Source organism: Mustela lutreola, chromosome 17 (genome assembly GCF_030435805.1).
Source record: "Mustela lutreola isolate mMusLut2 chromosome 17, mMusLut2.pri, whole genome shotgun sequence".
NCBI classification, from domain to species: Eukaryota; Metazoa; Chordata; class Mammalia; order Carnivora; family Mustelidae; genus Mustela; species Mustela lutreola.
The window spans coordinates 30,793,127-30,816,690 of NC_081306.1; the positions used below are offsets into that span (position 1 = coordinate 30,793,127).

Genomic DNA, 23,564 nt, shown 5'->3' on the forward strand with positions numbered 1-23,564 from the left:
ACTTTTGGGTTGTGTTGGAGACATTCTAAAATGAGAGAGAGAACATGAGATGCTATCAGTGTTAAGTAGCTGCAATTTCCCATGGAACTATCCACCACAGGTTTGGCTATAATCAGGTGTTGGGCCTTGATATCAGAGGGATTTGAGGCAGTATCATTTTAGGTTAATCATTATATCTGAAATTTCCAAAAACTTCAACTGATGAAACTTTGATTATAAATCTATAAATATAACAATAAATCATTCAAATTATTTTCATAGAAATACACAAACAAAGCATCAATTGATTAATATTTACATGTTACAAAATACTGAACTGAAAGAATTTGGTCATAGAACAACGTGTAAGAAGTAGAACTTAGGTTTAGGTTAGAACTCAGGATGCATTTGAGACTCAGTTAAGAAATTGAATGGAGGGACGCCTGGGTGGCTCAGTGGGTTAAGCCACTGTCTTCGACTCAGGTCATGATCCCAGGGTCCTGGGACCGAGCCCCAAATCAGGCTCTCTGCTCAGCAGGGAGCCTGCTTCCTCCTCTCTCTCTGCCTGCCTCTCTGCCTGCTTGTCATCTCTCTCTGTCAAATAAATAAATAAATAAAATCTTTAAAAAAAGAAATTGAATGGATGTCTGACTATCTTATAGGTTTGCTAAAAATCAGTGACTTTGTGTTCACGTGTGGCTATGCAGGAATTTTTAACTTTCTCTAAGAAGTTATTAGATTTGATTATATAAGGGCAGTAAAGGATGGGGTAAAGCAAAGTACAAACCCCATAAAGACAAAGACACTGAGTATGAGAAAAGAGTAATAGATAAGAAGAATCAATGCATTTGAGGAAAATGGGAATTGAAATACACAATGATTGTTGATTTTTTTAGATGGAGAAAACAAAACTAGCTTGCAAGAAGGAAATAACAGAAGACATGTTGTGATGTGATACAGAATCCTGGAAAAGGCAGTAACGTGGATTAAAGGAGTAGGGAGAGCATATCAGGTAATTTGGATAGGAAGGAGTTAGGAGATAATTGCTTGATAAATTTTATATGGCCCACTTAAATGCACAGATTTCTCTTCTTTAATTTATATGGAGAACAGGGTGTCCTTTCTCTTCCCTTTCAGAGCACCAGAGGTGTACTCTTTCAGACTGAAAACCTGAAAAGCTCAGGACTCAGTTGCTTAAGCACAGCTGAGAGGACATATTTCAATTAAGATTTACATTTTGCTGTATGTAGTAGACTGTCAAAAGTGGTTTAACCATATTTTTTCATTTAACAAGAAGACTACAGAGAGTGTTTTCTGGTGTTGGTTCAGAGTCCTAAGAAAGTCAAGTGAAGTATCTTAGAGGTTTTCATGGCTTTTTATTCACAGTTGCAAAAATTGCTGTTGGAGTTCTCACTATTAAGCCCACATTTCTGGCAGAAAGATAGAGGTAAAAGAGAATGATATCTTGTACGACTGATACTTTGTCATATGGTTACAATGTAACTAGAAAAGAGACAATAAAATATTTGATGTTGTTTTAAATTTCCTTGTTGTCAATCCCTCAGTGCTTTCTGATATTAAAGGAAAAAGTAAATGGATATTGACCTGGCAACTATCAACACCTGTCAGTTTCTCTTGGATAACCAATATCTCTATAATCTCTTCTTCCCAGTAAAAAAAATAAAATATATTCATAACCCACACTGTGCCATCTCAAGTTACTGCACCAAGATAAAATTACAACGATTTTCAGTTGTTCCAAATGGACAGAATACCCTTCCTTATGATATCATGTCTTATAAGATAGATAATTGGCTTGCTACCAATATACCCAGATGTGACTGTGGAAGAGACAGGAAAAAAATAATAATATTTATTCATTCCTTGGGTTGACCCTGTTTACACGGATGCATAACTATTAGAAAAGGTCGGTTTGGGACATTGGAATGAATTTACTTAATGGGTCTGTATGTAATTGGGTTGGAGGAAATTTTTAATTTCTACAAAAATTATTAGAGTTCTATCTTATTCTCTTTTGTTAATTTTCACATGTTAACAAAGCCAACATTTTTGTCTAGCAGACAAGATCTTAAATCCTAACAAAACTCAATTTTTTCCTTTTTTTTTTTTAAGTTTGAGAGCCTCATGTTCTCTCATGCTGCTTTAAATACAACTGAAAAAAAAAGGAGCTAAATGGGGCAGTAAGACCAGACTTTTTATTTTATTTATCTTATTTTTAATTAAAAAATTAAAGATTGTATTTATTTATTTGAGAGAGAGAGAGAGCATGAGTGGGGCAGGGGGATGTAGCGGCAGAGAGAGACTGAGAAGTATATTCCGTAATGAGCAGGAAGCCCGATATGGGGCTCGATCCCAGGATCCTGACTGAGATCATGATCAGAGACAAAGGCAGATATATGTGCAAAATCCTTTTTTTTCTGGGAAACAATACTTTACAAGAGATGTTTGAAAAAGTACTGGGGGATCAACTTTAATCGGAGATACAAAAATTTAATTGACTTTTGTAAAGCTACAGGGATCCAAATGATGGGAATCCCAGCCCGTTTAGGTTGTGGACCACAGAGTATTCTTCTCTGTAATATTTTATTTTCTTCCATGTCTACTAACTCCAGTCCAAGTTCACTGATCTCTTTTTAGATAGTGCAAAACATGGCAAAGAATACCAAACAAGTGCCCAATATTCTACATTTATTACATCATTTCTAACTTATAGAAGTGTGTTATCAAGGCTGGTTCTGTGAACGAACCTAGCTATGCTAAAGTGTGTTTTGTTCTCCATGAAATTAAATATGATTATCACACAATTATAAAATACTTGTGTCAATAATTTTTATTCAAATATTAATAAGAGAAGCAGATATTAAAACTAGTTCACATGGTTATTTGGGATATAAGCAGAGTTGTGCAGCAGAAGTGCTCTGGGCCCATAATTTGGGTTATAGAATTTATGTTCTCTAATGAAAAATCACTAACTTGCATTATTGTTACCAAGAATCTTGTGCATTACCATCAGTTTTCTACATTACAACCTCTTGCTCTACAGTTTGTAAATAACTTTTTCAATAGCAAGCTAATAAACGGGGTGACTCCAATGGATTGAGATAATCTCCAGAGTTTCTGCTACATAATGCCCAGGACTCCATTGAAAGGACACCTAAGAATTTATTTTGCCTAAAAATTTGATCATTTTTTTCACTGTCCTTACCTATTTTCCAAACCTAGTCCGTTTGCTTCACCTTTCAGTCTACGGACAACCCTGTATCTGACTGACTTGTTAGTTCTGGGAATGTTTTGCAGATTAATTTGCTTGCCAGAGGTGGTTCCTCTAATTGATGTCTAAGAACCCTAATTAGTTAAGAAAACTTTTTTTTTTAACATTTTCATTGCTACTTATTATTATTATTATTATTATTGCTAATATCTCTATTATAAATAATTCACAAGGGCATCTTTCTTTCAAAAAGTACATTTGACTCTGTCAGTGAAAGTGGTAAAGGGATTTGAGAAAATAAGGCAAAGCACTGGCATTATGTGTTAAAACTTTAAATATTATAGACACATTTACTTAATTTCTAATACTGTTGTTGCTTACAATTAAATAAGATGTTTTCCATGAACCATGCATTACAGCAAATATATTGTTTATACAGATTAAATTTTCATCAAAAGGGACGCCTGGGTGGCTCAGTTGGTTAAGCAGCTGCCTTTGGCTCAGGTCATGATCCCAGCATCCTGGGATCGAGTCCCGCATCGGGCTCCTTGCTCGGCCGGGAGCCTGCTTCTCCCTCTGCCTGCCATTCTGTCTGCCTGTGCTTGCTCTCTCGCCCACTCTCTCTGATAAAGAAATAAAATCTTAAAATAAGTAAATAAATTTTCATCTAAAAATTGTAAGTGTATTTTATTGTAGGATCCTGATAAGCATTTTGCAGATGAGAAAAGTGAAATTTAGAAAAGTATGTCTCTTCAAATCCCTCATACAATATCTGGCCTAGATAGAAGGATATACTATCACAATTGAGGAAGATAATTGAGATTACTTAAAATGAAACAAGATGGGATTGGGAGGGAGAGAAACCATAAGTGACTCTTATTCTCACAAAACAAACTGAGGGTTGCCGAGGGGAGGGGGTTTGGGAGAAGGGGTTGGGATTATGGACATTGGGGAGGGCATGTGATTTGGTGAGTGCTGTGAAGTGTGTAAACCTGGTGATTCACAGACCTGTACCCCTGGGGATAAAAATATATGTTTATAAAAAATAAAAAAATTATTAAAAAAAAATGATAAACTTTACTGTATTGGGTTTTTTAAAAGTTTGCCACAGATTCAGATTCTTTTAAAATATATATCTATTTTGTGTAAAGAGAATGCACTGAGAAGTAAAAAGAAAGTGATATATCAGTGCTACCAACTATGAACAATGAAAGTGTGCAATTTTAAATAAATTTAAATAAATTCCTATTTATTTTATATATTTATAAATTTAAATAAATTCCTATTTATTTATTATTAAAGAAATTCCTCTAACAAACAGTATGTTTTGATGGTTGCTAGCAGGAAAGTGTTGTACTACATGGAAGTAATCAGAAAATGTGATCTAAAAGTCTGCTTTCAAGGGCGCCTGGGTGGCTCAGTGGGTTAAAATTCTGCTTTCAAGAAGCTATAACAGTATGTACTGAGCATTAGCTATTATATGCTATGGATGAATAACTGAAATCTACATTTGAAACTAATGGTACACTATATGTTAACTAATTGAATTTTAAAAAGTTAATTAAAAAAACCACTATTTTATAAAACAATATTCCCAACAGGCTCTTTTGCTTTCAAATATTCACTTTGCAATGAGAGTCATTACTTTTGTCTAGCCAATTCTTACACCACTGTTTATCCCTTCCCTGCTTTATCCCTTCCCAGTATCAATAAAGGCTCACTTGGGTTACCTAGAAGCCATGAGAAAGCTTGTAATAGATCTGGCTGGTTTTCACCAGCAATTTGACCACCATGTGCACAGGGAAGTCTATTGATAAAGGCTTTATTGCAATAAGTTGCAAATACATGGATGATTTTGAATTCTCTTACTTGAGGTCTTGTTTCATGATAATAAATTTAGGGTGGCTGATTGGAATGGATGTTATTAACATATCTTCATAGTTCTAAGTACATGGAATTGTAAAATAGATTAATGAATGTGGCATTACTGACAACTGTCCTCATTTTGAAATCAAATTACAGTGTACTCAGATGAGGAAGCAAAGCAGATTTGGGATTATGAGTGAAATAATTTAAAAAAGTCTTAGGGGTATGATCACACTATTGGGTCATTCAGTAGAAAAATGTCAACTGATTGAGATTCTGTGTTCCCTGATTTCAGAGAGAAGTTAAGATAAATAAGTAACACGAGGAGACTAGGAAGCCAAACATAAGTGATAATTTTGTGCCAGGGTGCGTATACATCTGTTTATCTTCTTGCTTTACCACTAAGGTTGCTCCTAGAGGAGAGTTGAAATATGTGTTGGAGCTAATCTCTGTGGATTACACAAGAAACCACATCCTACAGCTCTCCCTGAAACACCCCTTATGATTTCAATGTAATTTGGTTTTTGCATTTTTAGAAATAACAAAATACTTTGCAAACTCATCTACTTTATTACCACCCCAAGTGAGTCAGCTGATTCCACATTTTAACACAGTGACAGTCACAGAGGAATGGAGGAATGAGTAGAGTTATCAATATATGTGCTTTTAAGAAGTATGACAGGGTAGCAGCTATTTCCAGGAACCAAAACATGGGTCAGCAGCTGTGCAGGAAAAGTGATGGAATAAATGACTCATTTCAGAGGAGTTCTATAACATATTAGTTCTATAATGTATCTTCAGCACCCAATTACGCGCTTTGATCTAAAGATAAGGATTTACAGTTAAGGTCCCATTTATGATTTGACTGGTAGGGTCTGAATCATTTTTACTATTGTTTTGACTATTACTTGAAACCTATAGTAGTACTTGGGATATGTGTTGTGTATTCTGTGAACATGTGCTATTTTTAGATTAGATAACTTCTGTCTCGAACCCCTGTTAATTTGTTTGTTTCTGTTTATTTGATAGTGGTTTCAGTAAATGGATATATCTGAAAAATTGCAAAGCCACTATTAAAATAAGTTATTATGATATATAGCATGGAATTGCACATTCCTCTTTTGAATCCGACAGAGCTTCACCATATCCTTAACAATTTGGGAAAAACATGCTATTATTTTTCTTTATAAAATTTCTCCTGTTAGGCTGTCATGGTTGTCATCAGCAGTAACTCCTCTTAAGGCTTTGTCAAAAGAGTTGAAAAAATTGGAAAGGTGTGAATGAAGCTGTTTGCTGAATATAAAGAAAAGAGCATTGAAGTACAATTCACACTCTTACTTCTCCTTCTATGCTTTCAGATGTTTGACATTTGAAAATTTTGCTTTTAGGAGAGATGCCCTATATAATTCTTACTTTAAGGAGCAAGTTGCTTTTATAATTTTTTAATTGTTCTACCATTCAAGTATTTCCATTTAAATTAAATTCAATACCATTTAAAAAAAATCAAAAGTGCAGCCAGTATTCAATTCCTGGGCTAAATAATTTTAGAAAGCTTTGTGTTATTGAACCTACAGGGTTTTTCTGTTGTTTTAACTCTTTCTTTCTGTGATTTTTCCCATTAGTCACGTAAGGGACTGCAATATAACAGACATGGAGGATAAAGAAGGACTGAATAGAACAATCCTTGGCCTCATGAAGTTGAGAATCTAGCAAGGGAGTCAAACAATTCAATCATTCAGAGACAATTTATGGAGTGCCAGGCCTAAGATGAGCACAACAAAACCCCAGCACAGAGGAATCATTTTAGTGGGAGAGATAGATAATAGGTAAGCCAACTTAAAAAAAAAATCGTACTGGTTTTTCTTTAATAGTGATGCATATTTGAACTAAATTAGCACATTTTAAAAAGAGCAGTGATTGAGAAGAGGCTTTTTAACTGAGTGGTCCGAAAGGGCCTCCCTGAAAAAGTCTGTTTTGAACAGATTTCTGAATAATATCAGCTAGGAAGCTGCGTAAAAATCTCAGGGATGGGTGATTTTTCCAGTCAAAAAACTGTAAAGGCTCCAAAGTCACAATAGAGCTATAAGTTTCTCTAATAAAGTAACTTCTGACAAAGAATGAGAAGAAATAACTAACCCAGGTTTGAAAGAAAAGGGACAGACTTCCTATGGAATTCATATTTAATTAAAGCTCTAAAGGACAAAAATACAATAGAGCAAAATTCTGGTCACGCTGATATACCTAATGAAAGTTCATAAACAAGGTGTGGGTAGCAAAGAGTGTGTGGGAATGTTGGTAAGAACAGTGGGGAAGAGTCATCCCTGAACATGTTCTTAAATGAAGCAATTCTTGTGTTGTTTTAAAGGGTAAATTGGAGTTTGCCTAAGTGATTAGAGAAGGATGCCTCAGCTTACGGAAGTTCAAAGCCATAACGATGTGATAAACTACTGCAGACATTTTCATGTATATTTGTTGTTGCTTCTAGTAATGGTGATCTAAAAACTCCTACTTAAGACAACTAATAATCCAGACAAAATAGCTTTTAAAATTAAAAATATCAGAATGATTATAAAAATTAAGGTTGGGATTACTGGGCCAAAATACGAAATACAATGAGAGCCTAGAGATATATGCCCTGAAGCCATTTTAGCTATGAGAGCATTTGAAACTGCTAAAACACACTGAGCTGTGTTGTTAATAGACTCTTGATACTAGAGAAACAAAATTCAAAATCCAGCAGCAATCAAATTTGAGGACTTTGGTACAACCCAAATTTAAGTTGAGATCCCCAAAGCACAAGAAGAAGCAGAAATAAGACTATAGCCTACCATGCCTTCTGTGTAAACTGAGAAAGTCAATCATTGAATTTGGAGTATGATTGTCTTGTAGAGTCTCAGATATAAGAGAAAATCCTGCCAAGGAGGACCATACCATTATTATAGCTCTTAATTATCCCTACTCAATAAGAGTTTCAAATATAATGTCTTGAACATAGCAAAATGTAACAAAGCACACAAAGAAAAACCATTAACAAGATTTGATAGACAAAATGGGATTAAGTATGATGTTAAAATGATCAATAAAGATTGTAAAATGACTTGATTACTTTGCTCAAAGAAATGAGAGGGGAAGCAAATTGAACAAAAAACTGAAACTAAAAATGATATTGAGAAAGGTTTTATAAATGAACCAAATGGATACTCTAGAACTTTAAAGATATGACAGCTAATTTAAGATACCACAGGGGTGCCTGGGTGGCTCACTTAATTAAACCTCCAATTCATTTTCCTTTTTTTTTTAACACCTTAATTGTATTTTATTTCTTTCATTTTGGCTCAGGTCATGATGTCAGGGTTGTGAAATAGAGCCCAGAGTTGGGCTCTGTGCTGAGCCTGGAGCCTGCTTAAGATTCTTTCCCCTTCTTTTTCTATCCCTCCCTGCGCTCTCACTTGCTCGCTCTCTCTTGCTTGCAAATAGATAGATAGATAGATAGATAGATAATAGACAAAGCAAAATAAAAGCAGATTATGAAAATAAATATAAAGATTTTGAAATGAAAACAAGTTCAAAATAAAATAGAGAAGACCTACACAGCTAAAAGTTCATTCAGAATATCTACTATTAAAGAAGTCAGTATGACACAAATCAAAAGATTTGAGCATGTACTTTACAGAAAGGGTAATCCAAATGGCCACTCATATATAAAAACTGTTTATCTTTATTATGAATCTGGAATTAAATTGAATTAAATTAAAAATAAATTAAAACCTAAAATGACATACTATTACACACTTACCATATTGGGCAACAGTAAAATTGTCTTGCAAGAATGTGAAAGAATGAAAGTGCCCATAATAAAAACATTTGAGGTAAGTTGGACAATATTTAGAAAACTTAAAAAACTTAAATAAAGATTTGGTCCATTCCTAGAAATACAACATGGAACTAAATGAATATTTTCACCAGGATATGCACACAGATGATTATAGCTATTTCATTCATAACGGCAGATCAGTAGTGGTCTATTTGCACAATGTTACATTAAATAAGAGAGAATATTAACAAACTGGGAGGAGGGGCTAGGTTGTTATCATAAACAGATCTTCTATGGTGCTGATTATGTTCTATTTCTCAAAATCTTAAGTTAAAAAAGTTTTCAAATATATATCTAGATAGATAAATGATAGATAGACAGATATCCCAGAAGCTGCAATGCTAGGCTAAGACCAGGCTTTAAAGGGCTTTTCTATACTCTACTAAATACTTGAAACCATTCATTATATCATAGCTCAGTGTTCAAATCTCCATTTGTTTCCTCAGTTTCCTCATATTTATCTTAAGGTGACCTGATCCAGACTTTTGATCACCTTTGTCTAAATATTTCTATTTTAACAAAGTCCTTTTGAACACTGAGAGACTAAAACGTAGAAAAATACTCTGATTGTTATCTCACTAGAGTGCAAAATATATAGTTACCCATTAACTAATGATATCCATGTCTACATTAGATCCATGACATTTTTAATTCTTGGGAGCTTTTGGTAAATGAAGCTTTAAGCCATCACCACATGAATAAAATTAAAGAACTAAATGAAAACAGGCCAAGTATTTACAGAGTAATAGAATGTGCAGTGGAAAGAGTACAATTCTGAAATCATAAAGCCTAAATTAGTGTGATGCATCTTTACTAGCCATGTAATCATAAACCAGTTATCTAAATGTGTTAGCCTCAGTTTTTTCACCCATGAAATGGTGATGATAATACTTATTATGCAGAGTTGTTGTGTGGATGTGATGAAGCATGGAGCATGAGTGTCTCATATTCCATGCTAAAATGATAGCTATTTTTATACTTATAATAAATTAAATTGTTCAAAATGGTAATATTCATTTATATTGAGGCATTGTATTGACTATTCACAGACACATTTACCAAAATAAATTTCATTTTACTTTACCCCCTCTGAGGATATATATTCCCTAATTCAATATGAATCTCATTATGAATAATAATTATCATAATAAATATGCTGATTTTTCTTCTATTTATTTTTAGGGAAGTATCCTTTACTGTTGGACATAAGGAAACTTAAGCAAGTCTGTCTTATTCAAAATTTGCATGCTGCTTTCTTATGAAACTAGATTATAGAGTTGTATGAAATAAATTCATGCAGTTAAGACATTTATGTTTGGAAAACTGGGTGGTCAGTTTAGTATTTCAAAAGAAGATTTTAAATTTAAACCTTAAAACTGAGCTCTTTCAGCCTTATTTATAGGCCATCCTTCATGCTTCATAAGTACTCCTTCATTGTAAACTAAGTAATAGTTTTTGTCACAGTGTATATAACGAAAATGGATTTTATATTCTATTATTTCAGAGTTAGTTGCAGTTTCTACTTCCTTACTTCCTTTTTTGAAAAATAGATTAATTCTACAAAAAGTTTTTTCCAGCTTTATTGAAAAAAAAAAGACATATTATAATTTGTAAATGTAAGAAATGATTTCTTATAACATTGCAAACTTTTAACATTGTGTAAATTTTGTACAATTTGATAAATTGGTATACATCTTTATTGCAATATAATCTACATAAAAATGTTAATACATCTATCTTGTATAGTTGCCACTGATTTTTATGCATGTATCGTAAGGAATTTTAAGATCTATTCTCTTAGCAACTTTTATGTATATAGTATAGTAGAGATAAACTTCAGAGGTCTTGTGGGTTATGTTCCAGACTGCCTCAATAAAGTGATTATCTCAAAAAACTAAGTCAAATTATTATTTTTTTTGGTTTCCCAGTGCAAATAAAAATTACGTTTCCCAGTGCATATAAAAAATAAACACTATACTCTACTGTTCCAAAGCATTATGTTTTTAAAGAAAAACCATGTATATACCTTAAGTAAACTAGTTCTGAGTTTTCAGTGGGTCATAATTACTGATCACAGATCACCATAACAAATACAATAATAATGAAAAAACTTGAAATATTGCAAGAATTACCAACATGTGACAGAGAGACACAAAATGAACAAATGTTGTTAGAAAAATGGTGGCAGCAGACCTCTTTTATACAAGATTGCTATAAACTTTCAACTTGTAAGAATGTGATATATGCAAAGTTTAATAAAGGGAAGCACAATAAAAATGTATGTATATATTATTAACTATGATCATCATGCTGTACATTAGATCCCCAGAACTTTTTCATATTATAGTTGCAAGTTTGCACCCTTTGACCACCTTATTCCACCCAGGTTCACCCCTTGTCAACTCAACTCTACGTTTCCATTAGTTTGCCTTTTCCTCAGATTCTGTATGTAAGGGATATCATAATACATAAATTAAAAAAATATATAAAATCTTTGAAATATTTCACTTAGTATAACACCTTCAAGATCCATCCATGCTGTTGTAAATGGCAGTATTTCTTAATTTTTCATGGTTAAGTAGTATTCCATAGTATATTTTAACCATACTTATTTTATTCATTCATCCATTAATGGATATTGAAGTTATTTCCATCTCTTGCTTAGAGTTAATAATTTTATAATAAACATAAGAGTGCAGATATGTCTTTGAACAGTGACTTCGTTTCCTTTAGATATATACCTAGAAGTGGGATTACTGAATCATATGGTATTTTTACTTTTAATAATATGAATAATATCCATACTGTTTTCCATACAAATTTATATCCCTAGCACAGTGCATAAGTTCCCCATTTTCCCCAATATTTACCAAAATTTGTTAGTTTCAATTTTTGGGTAGTATATATTCTAATAGGTAGTAATATCTTGCTGTGTTTTTCAGAGGTAAACAACAACAACAACAACAACATAATGACTTTGTCCTGAGTTTTTTACATTGAGCACTTTTTAATGCTCCTGTTGGTCATTTATATAACTTTTTTGAAAAAAAAAAGTCTATTGAGATCCTTTTGCTATTTTTTAATTATATATATTTTTTCTATTTGTATCTGTTGGTTATTAACCTCTTTTCAGATATAAGATTTGTAAGTATTTTCTTACATTCTGTGGATTGTGTTTTCATTCTCTCTCTCTTGTTTTTTGGCAATGCAGAAACTTTAGTTTGATGTAGTACCATTTATTTATTTTTGCTTTTTTTTTGCTTGTGTTTTTGGTCTGGTATCCAGAAAACTATTGGCAAGACCAATGTCAAGGAGAATTTTTCCTATGTTTTCCTTTAGGAAATGTAGTTTCATGCATCACCTTTAAGTCTTTAATCTATTTCAAGTTAAGACTTATGAGTGATATAAGGTTCCAGTTTTACTGTTTATGTGACTATTCAGTTTTAAATATCATTTATTGAACAGACTATCTTTACCCATTACATATGTTGGCCCCTGTCAAATATTAGGTGACTATGAAAGGATTTATTTCTGGACTCTCAATTCTGTTCTACTTGTTTATGGGTCTTTTTTTATGCCAGTATACTTTATTGTTTTGAGCATGAGGGCTTTGTAGTATAGTTTCAAATCAAGAAGTGTAATTTCTCTTCTTCATTCTTTCTCAGAACTGCTTTGATTATTTGTCGTCTTTTATGGTCTCATATAAATTTTAGGATTCTTTACTTACTTCTGTAAAAAATTATATGGATTTTTTTTAAGATTTTTAATTTATTTATTTGACAGAGAGAGATGACAAGCAGGCAGAGAGGCAGGCAGAGAGAGAAGAGGAAGCAGGCTTCCTGCTGAGCAGAGAGTCTGATGCGGGGCTCGATCCCAGGACCCTGGGATCATGACCTGAGCCGAAAGCAGCGGCTTAACCCACTGAGCCACACAGGCGCCCCTAACATTGGATTTTTGATAGGAATTGGATTTACAGATGGTTTTCGGTAGTATGGACATTTTAACAATGTTAATTCTTGCCATTCATAAATATGAGCTATCTTTCCGTTTGTGTCTCCTTCAATTTCTTTATCAATGTCATAGTTTATGGAGTACAGATCTTTCATCTTCTTAGTTAAATCTATTCCTAAGTATTTTATTATTTTTGATGCTATTGTGAATTAGATTGTTTTCTTTATTTTTTCAGATAGTTCATCATTAGAGTGTTAAAATGCTCCTGTCTTGTGCTTACTTTGGCAGCACATATACTAAAATTGGAATGATGCAGAGAAGATTAGCGTGATCACTAAACAAGGATGACATGAAAAACTGGGAAGCATTCCATATTAAAAAGAAATGAAACAAAACAAAATTCTTGTCTGTTATATATTGATCTTGTATTTGGCAGCTTTACTAAATTTGTTTATTCAAAATTTTTTGTGAAGTTTTTAGGATTTTTTAACATGTAAGTTCATGTTATCCAAAAAAATAAAATTTTACTTCTTCCTTTTTTTTTTTTTTTGGAGTCTCTTATTTCCTTGTGTTCCTTGTTTCTCTGGCTAGGACATCCAGTAGTATGTCAAATGAGAGTAGTGAAAGTGGATACACTTGTCTTTTTTCTGATCGTTAAGGGGAAAACTTTCAAACTTTTTTGATTGAATATGAGATTAGCTCTGGGCTTGCAATATGTGTTTTCTCTTTAATGGATTTTTAAAATTATTTTTTAAATTTTTTTATAAACATATAATGTGTTTTTATCCCTAGGGGTACAGGTATGTGAATCACCAGGTTCACACATTTCATAGCACTCACCATCACTCACCATAGCACTTGCCCTCCCCAATGTCCATACCCCCACCATCCTCTCCCAACACACCTCCCCCCAGCAACCCTCAGTCTGTCTTGTGAGATTCAGTCTTTTATGGTTTGTCTCCCTCCCAATCCCATCTTCTATTTTTCTTTTCGTACGCCCGAAACCGCCTATGTTGCATCTCTACTTCATCATATCAGGGAAATCATAGGATAGTTGTCTTTCTCAGATCGATTTATTTCGCCAAGCATAATACCCTCTAGTTCCATCCACGTCATCACAAATAGCAGGATTTCATTTCTTTTGATGGCTGCATAGTATTCCATTGTACATATATACCACATCTTATTTATTGATTCATCTGTTGAAGGACATTTATGTTCTTTCCATAGTTTAACTATTGTGGACATTGCTGCTATAAACATTTGGGTGCATGTGCCCCTTCAGAATGCCACGTTTGTATCTTTAGGGTATATACTCAGTACTACAATCACTGGGTCATAGGGTAGTTCTATTTTCTGCTTTTTGAGGCACCTCCACGCTGTTTTCCAGAGTGGTTGCACCAGCTTGCATTCCCGCGTACAGTGTAGGAGGGTTGCCCTTTCTCCACATCCTCGCCAGCATCTGTCATTGACTGACTTGTTCATTTTAGCCATTCTGAAAGGTGTGAGGTGGTATCTCATTCTGGTTTTGATTTGTATTTCCCTGATGCCGAGTAATGTGGAGCATTTTTTCATGTGTCTGTTGGCCATTTAGATGTATTTTTTGCAGAAATGTCTGTTCATGTGCTCTGCCCATTTCTTCATTGGGTTATTTGTTCTTAGGGTGTTGAGTTTGATAAGCTCTTTATAAATTTTGGATACTGGCCCTTTATCTGGTATGTTATTTGCAAATATCTTCACCCAGATAACTTCTGACAGTCATCTTTTGGCTTTGTTAACTGTTTCCTTTGCTGGGCAAAAGCTTTTTGATCTGATGAAATCCCAATAGTTCATTCTTGCCCTTGCTTCCCTTGCCTTTGGTGATGTTCCTAGGAAGAAGTTGCTGCTGCTGAGGTCAAAGAGGTTGCTACCTGCTCTCTCCTCAAGGATTTTGATGGATTCTTTCTCACATTATACTTCTTCATCCATTTCCAGTCTATTTTCATGTATGGTGTAAGGAAATGATTCAATGTCATTTTTCTGCATGTGGCTGTTCAATTTTCCCGACTCTAAGGCCAGCGGCACCTTCTCTTCCCGGGGGTGGCGTGCTGTACCTTCCCACACTTGCTCCTGGGTACCGCGGTGACACAAGTGTGCGACCACGCTTCTCTCTCAAGTAGAGGGGATGCTAGGGCAAAGAGAATTTCGCTCCATGCGGGTATCTTCCAACCTGCTGTGGAGACTAGAACAGGCAAGCAGCAGCATCCCCAAACCCAACTCTGATTTCCCAACAAAAGATGTACTTTCCCAGGGGAGATGCCCAGGCAAAGAGGCTATCGCTGTATGCGGGTTTCTCCCACCCAGAGACTGGGCTCGGGCAAGCAGCAGCAGCCCGCAGAACATTTCTCAGGGAATGCGGTGCTTTCGCAGAGGCTTTGGCTTGGAGCGTACAGCACTTCGCCGCTGCTTCCTCAACAAGGCTTCATTCGCATCAGGGAAGAAGAGCTGTGGGAGAGCTGGTGCCTCCTGGCCTTGCTTTCCGGGATCCATGTTCCCATCCTGGGTTCACCCTGTCAGGCCGAACTAAGCAGACAAAGCCAGAACCGTGCAGTAGCGTACGTAGCCTAGGATGGCACTCTATGCACACTACCATCTCGCGGTGTAGGCATCGCTTGGCCTTTTACTCAGGCGCTCAGGAGGACTCGCGGACTAGGCCAGCGCTTTCCCCACTGGAAAGGAAGGTGACAGGATCCCTGCACACTGCCCTGTGCACTGAACAGGGAGCTTTGCGGAACTTTCCCCTCTCCTTCCCCTTAAACCCCGTGCCTCCTCCAAGCTTCCACATCCTGGAGGAAGACGGCACCTGATGGCCAGTTCTTTCTGGGAGTTGTTTCTCGAGCTCAGGGTAGGCGCCTGGTGGCAAGCCCATGACTCCCCCACGGACAAGTGGCCAAAGAGCTGCTGTTTCCTTGAGCCCAAAGGCTTTCTGCCCAGACTCCTTCCTCAGAGTGGAGCCCTTTCCCCTGCCCTAATCTTCCCCTCGTGTCTCCTTAGCAGCCAGGCTTCCATCGCTCTGCAGTGACAGACTTGTCCTTTTCCTTAAGGCTCTTTCCACAGGCATCAACGCGCTTCTCTCTCAGGTAGAGGGGATGCCCAGGCCAAGAGGATTTCGCTCCATGCGGGTTTATGACACCGTGCTGTGGAGACTAGCTCCGGCAAGCAGCAGGCAGCATCCCACAGACCCGACTCTGATTTCCCAAAGAATGCTGTGCTTTCCCACAGGGTATGCCCCGGCAAAAGGCTTTTCCTCTATGCGGGTTTCTCCCATCGTTCTGCGAATACTAGGCTAAGGCAAGCAACAAAAGCAGCCCACAGAACCGACTCGGATTTACCAGTGTCTGCTATGCTTTCACAGAGGTTTTCAGGTTGGCGCAAACCGCACTTCGCTGCTGCTTCCTCAGCAAGGCTTTGTCGTTGGCTCTGTCGAGACAGGGTAGAAGTGCCGCGGGAAAGCTCGTGCCTTTTGGGCCTTGCTTTCCCGAGCTCTAAGTTCGCGCCCGGGGTTCACCTTGCTAAGCCGAACTAAGCAGACACAGTCACAACCCTGCAGCAGCGTGCGTGGCCTAGCATGGCACTCTATGCCTATTACCATCTCCTGGTGTATGTAAGGCTTTGCCTTTTGCTCAGGCGCTCAGGCAGACTCGGTGTCTAGGCCAGTGCCTTCACCACAGGAGAGAGGAGCCGTCAGGATATGTGCACACGGCCCGTGGACTGGGTTTGGGAACTGTGGGGGACTGTATCCACTCCTTCCCCGGCACACCCCTTACACCCACAACGCTGCCACATCTTGGTGGAAGACGGCATCTTACTGCCCGTTTCTCCATGGGATTGTTTCTGCGAGTTCCGGGTATGGCACCTGGGGTCAAGCCCGTCTGCCCTTGGGACAGGTGGCCAAGGAGATGCTGTCCCCTTGGGACCAGAGGCACAGGACAGGCCTGCCTTCTGCACTGACTCCTTCATCAGAGTGGAGCATGCGTACCTGTCCTAGTCGTCCCCTCATGTCTCCTTAGCAGCCAGGCTTCAATCACTCCGCAAAGGGAGCGGGTGACACTTGTCTTAGCACGTGGAGGAGGCACGGGGTTTAAGGGGAAGGAGTAGGGACAGTCCCCCAAAGCTCCATAATCTGTGCACGGGCCGTGTGCAGGTATCCTGTCGCCTCCTCTCTCCTGTGGGGAAGGCACTGGCCTAGCCGAGTCTGCCGGAGTGCCACAGCAAAAAGCAAAGCTTAACCTAACCCAGGAGATGGTAATAGGCATAGAGTGCCATGCTAAGCCAAGCTCGCTGCTGCAGGGTTGTGACTTTGCTTAGTTCAGCATAGCAAGGTGAATCCCGGGCGTAAACTTGGAGCCCGGAAATCAAATCCCAAGTGGCACCAGCTCTTCCTCAGCTCTTCTTTCCTGCCGCGCAGAGTAAACACCCAATGCCTTTCTGAGGAAGCAGCAACGAAGTTCGGATCGTGCCAAGCCGAAAACCTCTTCGAAAGCATAGCAGTCGCTGGGAAATCAGTCGGTTCTGAGGGCTGCTGTTGCTGCTTGCCTTAGCCTAGTATTCGCAGCAGGATCGGAGAAACCCGCATAGAGCGAAAGCCTCTTTGCCCTGGCATCCCCTCTGGGAAAGCACAGCATTCTTTGGGAACTCAGAGTCCAGTCTGAGCGCTGCTACTGTTTCCCTGGGCTGGTCTGGCCAGACTGAGATTCCGCCTGAGCGCCAGAGTAAAAGCCCAAGCGATGCCTACACTGGGAATGGTAGTGTGCATAGAGTGCCATCCTAGGCTATGCACGCTACTGCAGGGCTGTGGCTGTGTCTGCTTAGTTCTGCCTGGCAGGGTGAACCCAGGATGTGAACATGGAGCCCGGGAAAGCAAGGCCCAGGAGGCACCAGCTCTCCCGCAGCTCTTCTTCCCTGACGCGACGGAAGCCTTGCTGAGGAAGCAGCAGCGAAGTGCTGTTCGCTCCAAGCCAAAGCCTCTGCGAAAGCCCAGCATTCGCTGAGAAATGTTCTGCGGGCAGCTGGTGGTTGCCTGAGCGCAGTCTCGCGGTGGTAGAAACCCGCATACAGCGAAAGCCTCTTTGCCTGGGCATCACCCCTGGGAAAGCACAGCGTTCCTTGGGAAATCAGAGTTGGGTTTGGGGATGCTACTGCTGCTTGCCTGAGCTAGTCTCTGCAGCTCGGTGGAAGATACCCGCATGGAGCGAAATACCCTTTGCCCTAGCATCCCCTCTGCCTGAGAGAGAAGCCAAGGGTGGGGAAGGCACAACATGCCGCCCACGGAGAAGGGAAGGAGCCGTTGGCCTTGGGGTCGGGAAACGCTCGGGAAGCAGGATAGCCTGCCGTGGCACAAACAGCAGGCCGGTGGCAAGACAAGTGTCACCCGCTCCCTGTGCGGAGAGATGGAAGCCTGGATGCTAAGGAAACGTGAGGGGATCTCTAGGGCAGAGGCGCGTGCTCCACTCTGAGGAAGGAGTCTGGGCAGAAGGTAGGCCTGTCCTGTGCCTCTGGTCCCAAAGGGACAGCATCTCCTTGGCCACCTGTCCCAAGGGCAGACTTGGGCTTGCCACCGGGTGCCATACTCGGAACTCCCAGAAACAACCCCACGGAGAAACGGGCAGTCAGATGCCGTCTTCCACCAAGATGTGGCAGCGATGTGGGCGGCAGGGGGTGTGCCGGTGAAAGAGTGAAGACAGTCCCCCACAGTACCCCATGCCAGTGCACGGGCCGTGTGCAAGGATCCTGTGGCCTCCCCTCTCCTGTGGTGAAGGCACTGGCCTAGATCCCGAGTTTGCCTGAGCGCCAGAGCAAAAGGCAAAGCCTTACCTACCCCAGGAGATGGTAATAGGCATAGAGTGCCATGCTAGGACACGCACGCTGCTGCAGATTTGTGACTGCGTCTGCTTACTTCGGCATAGCAAGGTGAACCCCGAGAGTGAATTTGGACCCCGGGAAAGCAAGTCCAAGAGGCCCCAGCTCTCCCGCGGCTCTTCTTCCCTACCACGACAGAGCGAACACCCAAAGCTTTGCTGATGAAAGAGCAGCAAAGTGCGGTTTGCGCCAAGCTGAAAACCTCTGCGAAAGCATAGCAGTCGCTGGGAAATCAGAGTCGGTTCTGAGGGCTGCTGTTGCTGCTTGCCTTAGACTAATATTCGCAGCACGATGTGAGAAACCCGCATAGAGCGAAAGCCTCTTTGCCCAGGCCTCCTCTCTGGGAAAGCACAGCAATCTTCGGGAAATCAGAGTCCGGTCTGAGGGATGCTCCTGTTGCCTGAGCTGGTCTCCTCAGCACGGTGCCATTAACCCGCATGGAGCGAAATCCTCTAAGCCTGGGCATCCCCTCTGCCTGAGAGAGAAGCGCGGGTGCACCTGTGGAAAGAGCCTTAAGGAAAGGGACACATTTTTCAGTGTGGTCCCCAGGAGCATGTCTGTGGAAGGTGCAGCACGCTGTCCGGGGAGAACAGGAGCCATTAACCCTCTGGTCTGGAAACGGTTGCAAAGCAGGAGAGCCGGCAATACAATTATCACCCGCTCCCAGTGCAGAGAGACAGAAGCCAGGCTGCTAAGGAGACAGGAGGGGATGAGTAGGGCAGGGCGCGTGCTCCACTCTTAGGAAGGAGTCTGGGCAGAAAGCATGCCTGTCCTGAACCTCTGGGCCTAAGAAGACAGCAGCTCCATCCCACCTGTCCCCGGGACAGACATGCGCTAGCCACCAGGAACCTACGCTGAACTCACAGAAACAGCTCCCTGAAAGAACAGGGAGTCAGATGCCGTCTTCCTCTAGGATGTGGAAGCTTGGAGGAGGCACGGGGTTTAAGGGGAAGGAGTGGGGACAGTCCCCAAAAGCTCCATAATCTGTGCACGGGCCGTGTGCAGGGATCCTGTCGCCTCCTTTCTCCTGTGGGGATGGCACTGGCCTAGCCGAGTCTGTTTGAGAGCCAGAGCAAAAAGCAAAGCCTAACCTACCCAAGGAGATTGTAATAGGCATAGAGTGCCATGCTAGGCCAAGCTCGCTGCTGCAGGGTTGTGACTTTGTCTGCTTATTTCAGCATAGCAAGGTGAATCCCGGGCGTAAACACGTAGCCAGGGAAATCAAATGCCAAGAGGCACCACCTCTCCCGCGGCACTTCTTCCCTGCCCCGCAGAGTGAACACCCAATGCCTTTCTGAGGAAGCAGCAGCGACGTGCGTTTCCTGCCAAGCTGAAAACCTCTGCGAACGCATAGCAGTCGCTGGGAAATCAGAGTCGGTTCTGTGGGCTGCTGTTGCTGCTTGCCTTAGCCTAATATTCACAGCTCGAAGGGTGAAACCCGTATAGAGCGAAAGCCTCTTTGCCTTGGCATCCCCTCTGGGAAAGCACAGCAATCTTTGGGAAATCAGAGTCCGGTCTGAGGGATGCTCCTGTTGCCTGAGCTGGTCTCCTCAGCACGGTGTCATAAACCCGCATGGAGCGAAATCCTCTATGCCTGGGCATCCCCTCTGCCTGAGAGAGAAGCGCGGTTGCGCCTGTGGAAAGAGCCTTAAGGAAAGGGACACGTTTTTCAGTGCGGTCCGCAGGAGCATGTCTGTGGAAAGTGCAGCACGCTGCCATGGGAGAAGAGCAGGAGCCATTGGCATTCTGGTCTTTAAAAGGTTGCGGAGCAGGAGAACCGGCCCTGGCAGGCACAGCGACCGGTGACAATACAACTGTCACCCGCTCCAAATGCATAGTGAAAGAAGCTTGGCCGCTAAGGAGACAGGAGGGGAAGAGTAGGGCAGGGCGCGTGCTCCACTCTTAGGAAGGCGTCTGGGCAGAAAGCATGCCTTTCCTGAACTCTTGGTCTAAGGAGACAGCAACTCCATGGCCACCTGTCCCTGGGGCAGACTGCGCTAGCCACCAGGCGCCTACGCTAAACTCGCAGAAACAGCTCACTGAAAGAACGGGGAGTCAGATGCCATCTTCCTCTAGGATGTGGAAGCTTGGAGGAGGCACGGGGTTTAAGGGGAAGGAGTGGGGACAGTCCCCAAAAGCTCCATAATCAGTGCACGGGCCGTGTGCAGGGATCCTGTCGCCTCCTCTCTCCTGTGGTGAAGGCACTGGCCTAGCCGAGTCTGCCTTAGAGCCAGAGCAAAAAGCAAAGCCTAACCTACCCCAGGAGATGGTAATAGGCATAGATGCCATGCTAGGTCAAGCACGCTGCTGCAGGGTTGTGACTTTGTCTGCTTATTTCAGCATAGAAAGGTGAATCCCGGGCGTAAACTCGGAGCCCTGGAAATCAAATGCCAAGAGGCACCACCTCTCCCGCGGCAGTTCTTCCTTGCCCCGCAGAGTGAACACCCAATGCCTTTCTGAGGAAGCAGCAGCGAAGTGCGGTTCGTGCCAAGCTGAAAACCTCTGCGAACGCATAGCAGTCGCTGGGAAATCATAGTCGGTTCTTTTGGCTGCTTTTGCTGCTTGCCTTAGCCTAATATTCGCAGCACGAAGGGTGAAACCAGTATAGAGCGAAAGCCTCTTTGCCTTGTCATCCCCTCTGGGAAAGCACAGCAATCTTTGGGAAATCAGAGTCCGGTCTGAGGGATGCTCCTGTTGCCTGAGCTGGTCTCCTCAGCACGGTGTCATAAACCCGCATGGAGCGAAATCTTCTATGCCTGGGCATCCCCTCTGCCTGAGAGAGAAGCGCGGGTGCACCTGTGGAAAGAGCCTTAAGGAAAGGGACACGTTTTTCAGTGCGTTCCCCAGGAGCATGTCTGTGGAAGGTGCAGCACGCTGTCCGGGGAGAACAGGAGCCATTAACCCTCTGGTCTGGAAACGGTTGCAAAGCAGGAGAGCCGGCAATACAATTATCACCCGCTCCCTGTGCAGACAGACAGAAGCCTGGTTGCAAAGTAGACAGGAGGGGATGAGTAGGGCAGGGTGCATGCTAACTCTTAGGAAGGGGTCTGGGCAGAAAGCATGCCTGTCCTGAACCTCTGGGCCCAAGGAGACAGCAGCTCCTTGGCCACCTGTCCCTGGGGCAGACATGCGCTAGCCTCCAGGCGCCTATGCTGAACTCGCAGAAACAGCTCCCTGAAATAATGGGGAGTTAGATGCCGTCTTCCTTTCCTTCAGGATGTGGAAGCTTGGAGGAGGCATGCGGTTTAAGGGTAAGGAGTGTGGAAGGTCCCCCAAAGCTCCCTATTCAGTGCACGGGCGGTGTGCATGGATCCTGTCACCTCTCCTTTCCTGTGGGGAAAGCACTGGCCTAGTCCGAGAATCCGCCTGAGCGCCAGAGTAAAAGGCCAAGCGATGCCTACACTGGGAGATGGTAGTGTGCATAGAGTGCCATCCTAGGCTATGCAGGCTACTGCAGGGCTGTGGCTGTATCTGCTTAGTTCGGCCTGGCAGGGTGAACCCAGGACACGAACATGGAGCTCGGTTAAGCAAGGCCCAAGGGGCACCAGCTCCCCGTAGCTCTTCTTCCCTGACGCGACTGAAGCCTTGATGAGGAAGCAGCAGCGAAGTGCTGTTCGCTCCAAGCCAAAGCCTCTGCGAAAGCACATCATTCGCTGAGAAATGTTCTGTGGGCTGCTGCTGCTTGCTTGAGCCCAGTCTCGCGGTGGGAGAAACCCACATACAGCGAAAGCCTCTTTGCCTGGGCATCCCCTCTGCCAGAGAGAGAAGCGCGGTTGTGCCTGTGGAAAGAGCTTTAAGGAAAGGGACACGTTTTTCAGTGCGGTCTCCAGGAGTATGTCTGTGGAAGGTGCAGCATGCTGCCCAGGGTGAAGAGCAGGAGCCGTTGGCATTCTGGTCTGGAAAAGGTTGCAGAGCAGGAGATCCGGCCCTGGCAGGCACAGCGGCCGGTGGCAATACAATGTCACCAGCTCGAAATGCAGAGTGAAAGAAGCCTGGCTACTAAGGAGACAGGAGGGCATGAGTAGGGCAGGGTGCGTGCTCCACTCTTAGGAAGGAGTCTGGGCAGAAAGCATGCCTTTCCTGAACCTCTTGGCCTAAGGAGACAGCAGCTCCATGGCTTCCTGTCCCTGGGGCAGACTGCGCTATTCACCAGGCGCCTACGCTAAACTCGCAGAAACAGCTCCCTGAAAGAACGTGGAGTCAGATGCTGTCTTCCTCTAGGATGTGGAAGCTTGGAGGAGGCACGGGGTTTATGGGGAAGGAGTGGGGACAATCCCCAAAAGCTCCATAATCAGTGCACGGGCCGTGTGCAGGGATCCTGTCGCCTCCTCTCTCCTGTGGTGAAGGCACTGGCCTAGCTGAGTCTGCCTTAGAGCCGGAACAAAAAGCAAAGCCTAACCTACCCCAGGAGATGGTAATAGGCATAGAGTGCCATGCTAGGCCAAACTCGCTGCTGCAGGGTTGTGACTTTGTCTGCTTATTTCAGCATAGCAAGGTGAATCCCGGGCGTAAACTCGGAGCCAGGGAAATCAAATGCCAAGAGGCACCACCTCTCCCGCAGCACTTCTTCCCTGCCACGCAGAGTGAACACCCAATGACTTTCTGAGGAAGCAGCAGCGAAGTGCGGTTTGTGCCAAGCTGAAAACCTTTGAGAACGCATAGCAGTCGCTGGGAAATCAGAGTCGGTTCTGTGGGCTGCTGTTGCTGCTTGCCTTAGCCTACTATTCGCAGCACGAAGGGTGAAACCCGAATAGAGCGAAAGCC

General features: G+C 42.1%; 1 non-coding gene across 1 annotated transcript; it reads left to right on the forward strand.

The window, feature by feature from the left end:
* Positions 1–13,174: 13,174 nt before the first annotated feature.
* LOC131820200 (U6 spliceosomal RNA) lies at positions 13,175–13,281 on the forward strand. The gene has a single exon (XR_009349518.1). It is a non-coding gene; the product is annotated as a U6 spliceosomal RNA (small nuclear RNA).
* Positions 13,282–23,564: the final 10,283 nt, after the last annotated feature.